Source organism: Pongo pygmaeus, chromosome 4 (genome assembly GCF_028885625.2).
Source record: "Pongo pygmaeus isolate AG05252 chromosome 4, NHGRI_mPonPyg2-v2.0_pri, whole genome shotgun sequence".
Classification (NCBI taxonomy): domain Eukaryota; kingdom Metazoa; phylum Chordata; class Mammalia; order Primates; family Hominidae; genus Pongo; species Pongo pygmaeus.
In genome coordinates, this window is record NC_072377.2 from 119,952,180 (window position 1) to 119,958,179 (window position 6,000).

Consider the following 6,000-nt stretch of genomic DNA (forward strand, 5'->3'; position numbering starts at 1 on the left):
TCAAATACACAACTTTTGGTTTTATTATTACCTTTCTCCTGCTTGTTTTAGATTTAGCTGCTCTTGAGTGTTTTAAGGTGCTCCTAATGGTAAGGCTGTTGATATGAGCTCTTATTTCTTTTTTAATATAGGCATTTATAAATTTGCCTTTATGCATTAGTTTCATGGCATCCCATATGTTTTGATATGTTATGCCTTCATTTTTATTCATCTTAGAATATTTTTAATTTCTCTTTTGATTTCTTCTTTAATCCATTGGTATTTGGAACTGTCATTTAATTTCCACATATTTGTAAGTTTTCCAAATTTTTTCTGTTATTGATTTCTAATTTTATTTTATTGTGATTGGAGAACATATTTTGTATTATTCCAATCCTTTTATATTTATGTTTTATGGCATAACACGTAGTTTGTACTAGAGAATGGTTCATAGGCACTTGAGAAGAATAGATATTCTGCTGCTGTGAGGTGTTCAATAGAGTATCTGTTAGGCCTAGTGGGTTTACAGTGTTGTGGAAGTCTTCTTGATCTAGTCTGCTGAGTTGTTCTATCCATTATTTTTTCAGAGATAAATGACTTTATTATTCACAGTGCAACAAGCAGCATAAGCATCAGCACATTTACTTTGGTTTTCTGCGTCTCAATTCCCACAGAACAATGTGAAGCAGGTCAGGCCATACTTGCAGGAATAATAGGGTGTGTAATAGGAGAGAAACCCCAAGCTTAGGGAAGCTGGATCTTTTATAACAGGCAGTGAACCTACCTGAACTTTGCTCCAGAAGGAAACACTATGTTGCTTGTTAGAGAGTAAATAAATTTGCCTTTTGATCCCAGAAAACCATAATTTCTATTTCCCAAGATTATTTTCTATACAAATGTTAAAAAATATATGGTTATGAACACAGATAATTAACGCCTCTGCAAGACAGGTAGAAGTGTGAGAGACTCATGAAGAACTGTCTCTCAACAATTACCTAAATCTTTCTCATCATCAAAAAAGAAAACACTCCCTGGCTCTCTTTCCCCTCCAGTTACTCCTTTGTCTTAATCAGTTTGGGCTGCTATAACAAAAATAACACAGACTGAGTGTCTTAAACAACAGAGATCTATTTCTCACAATTTTTGAGGCTGAAAAGTCCAAGATCAAGGTGCTGGCCAATTCAGTTCTTGGTGAGAGCTCTCTTCCTGGTTTGCATATGGAGGATTTGTTGCTGTATTGCTGTAACCTCACATGGCAGAGAGAGGGATCCTGTCTCTCATGTCTCTTCTTACAATGGTATTACTCCCATTCATAAGGGTTTCAACCTCATGATCCAATTACCTCCTAAATGTGCACCTCCAAACACGGTCATTTTGGGGATGAGGGCTTCAACATATAAATTTTGGGAAGGCACGAACATTAACTTCATAGCACATCACTATCCTTTTTTTTACACAATAAAATATCTCAAAGTGTTTCTATTTTTTAAATCACCCAATCCCTTTGCAAGCCACGCATTTTGGATTTCACTGAGACTCCTGAATCCAAGGGATCCTTTGCATTCTTATTTAACTTGTTACTGTCATAAATTTTCACACTCATGACAACTTCCTCCTTCCTGAGACTCTCTATTTCCCCTAGTTTTTTCTAAAATGAAATGCTTGTATCTTCCTTCTTCCTGCTTCTTCCCTTCCTCTTCCTTTTATTGAAATATAATTCATATAACATGAAATAAATCATTTTAAAGTGTATAATTTAATAGTTTTTAATATATTCATTTGATTGTACAACCATTACCACATGTAATTCCAGCACATTTCCATCATCCCCAAAAGAAACCTTATACCCATTAGCAGTCAGTCTTAATTTTCTCCTCCCATCATCCTTGGAAAATCCTCATCTACTCTCTGTTCCTATGAATTTGCCTATTTCAGATATTCCATAAAAATTAAATTATACAGTATATGTGTATGGTCTTTTGTGACTAGCTTTTTTCACTTAGCATTATACTTTCTAGGTTCATCTGTGTTGTAGCATGTACTGGCAGACATTTCTTTTTAAAGATGAATAATATTGCATTGTATGGATATGCTATGTTTTGTTTACCCATTCATCAGTTGATGGACACTTGGGTTGAATCTATTTTTTGGCTATCACATAATGTTGCTATGACATTTGTGTGAATGTTTTCAGTTATTTTGGGTTATACTCATTATTGAAAATAGATTATTGAAGTCTCTATGAATTATTGTTGTCTATTTCTCTTTTAATTCTGTCAGTTTTTCTCCATGTATTTTGGTCTTTGTTGTTAGGTACTTATAAGTTTTAATTGTTATCTTCCTGCTGGGTTGACCATAAAATATCAATCTTTATCTTTAGTAATATTTTTTTACTGTCAATTTTGTTTGATATCACATAGCCACTCCAGCTGTCTTTGGTTGCTATTTGCATGATACATCTTTTTCCATCTTTTTGTTTTCAACTTATTTGTATGTTTGAATCTAAAGTATGTTTATTATAGACAGGATACAGTTGGATCTTGTTTTTGATTCGATTGTTTAATTCATTCGCATTTAATGTTACTACTGATATAATTGGATTTACATCTGACATTCTACTTTTTGTTTTCTATATGCTTCATCTCTTTTCCCTCCCACTGATCTCAACTGTTTTCTTTTGATTTAAGTGAATATTTTTAGTATAACATTTTAGTTCTTTAAAATAATTTTTTAATTTTTTTGCATTATTTTCATAGTAGCAGACTTACCATATGCATTTTAATGCTTCAGAATCTACTTCTAGGTTTATGCCAACTTAATTTTATCTTCTTCTCCCTTTTTGTGTTACTATTGTTACATATATTACATACATATTATATAATGTATAAATGTAATATATATCTATTCCAAGTGTTATCTATCTGTCTATCTATTTATCTACCTGTCATCTATCTATCTGTCTCAGCTTTCCTCTCCCAGTGGATCTATGAACAATGCTGACTTGTCCTGGCATTGATGTGTGACAATGTGCACTCAACTGTAAACCTCAGGAAGACAGAGACCATGTCCATAGTGTTTCCTGCTATAGCCACTGAGTTACCACACTTGATAAAGCTGAAGCAATAATGCATAGTGGTTAAAAGTGCCACCTACAGTCCAACAGACCTGGATTTACAGTGTCTCTGCTATCTACTAGTGTGGTGATATCCAGCATGTTACATAGCTTCTCTGTGCCTCATTTTCCTCATCTATCTGTGATATTGTAATGCTGTCATTCTTATTACTTGTCTGACATATTGTTCGTGTTCAGAGCTGTTCCCTTTTATCTTATCTGTTGGAGAAGTTAACTGAAGCTTCAGCACAATCCAGCCCATTATTTTACTTTTATGCAATGAATGTTTGGGATTTTGACCATTTTTTTCCTTCTCATTTGGTACCCATTTTTTAACATTAAAAACAAAATGAAACAGAATTAAAGTTTCAGAAAGAAACAAAATTCATGACGAGATTCGTTTTCAGTTGTTTAGTGGTCTTTTGGTCACAGCCAGAAATGCCCAAGCTAAGAGCCCACCCGTGATCACTGACAGCCCCCACCTCAGGAAGCTTGGCTTTCCTCAACCCCGAATCTAGCTCAGGGTCACTGTGTTCTCTAATCGCAGAGGGATTTTGTTCCTTTGCTTCACCTGCAAGCAAGCTGATTTATAATTTGTCCCTTAGTATGGGGGGGGTGGGAAAGGGACGCATAAGAACTGTGCTCAAAAGACGCTCAAAAATACAGCTATTTTTGAGAGCATTTCTCTGTATATTTAGTATTAAATGCTAATGGAAAGAATGCTAAGATGAGAAGATTGCCAAATGTGAGATGCTGTTGTGGAAATCACTCAGAAAGAACCATAGTAATGTTCAAAATGAAGATGTCTTCTTCCAGTCTTCTGGTGCCGTAACTAAACCAGCCCAATTTGGTAAGTAAAAATTGGGATCTTGTCATGTTAATTTGTGTTTCCATGACTACTAATGAGGTGGAGTGGATTTTGATATATTTATTGGCCATCGTTTCTCTCCTATGAATTATCTGTTTATATTGTTTGACTCTTGCCCATTTTTTCTCTATTGAGTTTGTCCCTGTTGCATTTGTTTGATCACTATTTATGAATATATTCAGAATATTTCTTTTTCTGATCTATAAAATATAAATATTTTTCCTGTCCCTTAACTTTTAACCTTTTCTTGTATTTGAATTTTCCTGAGGATATTGTCAATACTAATTCTAAGTCTCACTTAATTTGCTTCATAACTATATAGAGTATAAGTAAATAGGGTAACTATATTTACTCTCCAGGGCAATTCTGACTGGTTTCAGATGTTTGATGACCCTCTTTTGCATCTCTATTTGAGAACTCCCTTTTGTCTGTCTAGTTCCATAGATGTATTACCAGGCTTCATGCACTGACTGGGGAGGTGTTGACCATTGGCTGTCTTCCAGATGAGGTGCTTCCCTGTCTTCCTGGATGTCACCAGCTTTCTGGTATTATCTGCAGCCTAAGAGTCGTCACTTTCTTCTCTCACCTAGGAACAGATACCTCTCTTGTTTGCTTCTGGTCCATGGGAATGGGATGGAATGGAAAAAAGGAGCTGATTAGCATGGCTCCTCCTCCCACCATCCCTGAGCAATCACCCTTTCAGTTGCCTCAGGGTCCAGCTGCTCCACTGCCTGCCACCCCTGAGACTGGGGCATCTCAGGAGCCCTGGCACCTTTTGCCACAACGTCATTGCAAAGGTTTGGGGTATGGCTCTTTCTGCCTTCTATCTTCCAGGACTCTTTCAGCCTCTGATTCACTATGGCAACTCTAACTCTTTTGTTCCAACACAGGTATAGAGTTTTAAAAAATTATTTTCTCTTGTCATGTCTAAAAATTTGAAATACAAGACAGAGACTCCTTTGCTTTACACATTTGCTTGACTATTTCCTTCCCTCGATCACCTGACATTTTTACTCTAATCTACTGGTAACATCCTTTAGGCATTGGCTTAGGTGCTGAGATGGTCTGTGGCTCTCTGAAATTATAAAGCAAAATTTTATATATCTGTAAACACTTGCATTTTCCTAGAGCACAGGCTGGTAATTCTTGTTTTCAAAGAAAGCCATGAACCAAAGAGTCTAATGAATGCACAAAAACAAAAGACAGTAAGACAATGATTTCACAAATTTAAGCCTGGAATTTTAGATTTCCTTTCAAATTTTATTTTAGGATCTGATTACTTTTGATTCAGGAAATAAAAAGCGAGAATCTGCTACAGCCTCAGCTGATTTTCCACATAGGTTTGGAACTGCTTTATGGGAATAATCTGTGTCATCACTTTTAGTCAAACCAGAAGAGAGAGGAAAGATAAGAAGTTAAGAATCCAGTCAAGGTAAGCCTGAGCCAGCAGCACCCTAGAATCCCACAGCATGCACTCAGCCCCTACAGTGGCCAGCAGCCAGGTGCTAGATGCTTTGCCTTCTCAACTCTTTGTTTCTCTTGGCAATGACTTCTTAGAGAGGTCCCCCTGCAGAAGTGATTGCAATTGCAAATTAAGAAAATGGATGAGAGAAAATAATTATTTTCTTCCATTCTCTGAATAAGGCACGAGGTTAAGCATATGAGAGAACAAAATAAACCAATTCCAGCATGTAAATGATCAGCATCTATTTTAATAACTACACTTGGGATTCTGTAAATATAATGAATAGGGGGTCAAGTAGTATATGGCTTTTGGAAACCATTTAATGGATCCTTATCAGCAGCCTACAAACGGGATCTGAATGGTCACAGCTTTGGCTAATGGGACACAATTTAGGAATTGAGGGAAAAACCAACTTTGCTAATCTCTAGAACAATCAAGAAAATGTCTGGAATTTATAAATAACAGTGGAGGGAAAGCATGAACTGCCAGAAAGCTGCTATTCCTCTGCTTGGCTTTTAGCAGAGGCTGAGGAATTTGCTTGGGTTGTTTGGGAAATTCTTGTGATACTTATAATAT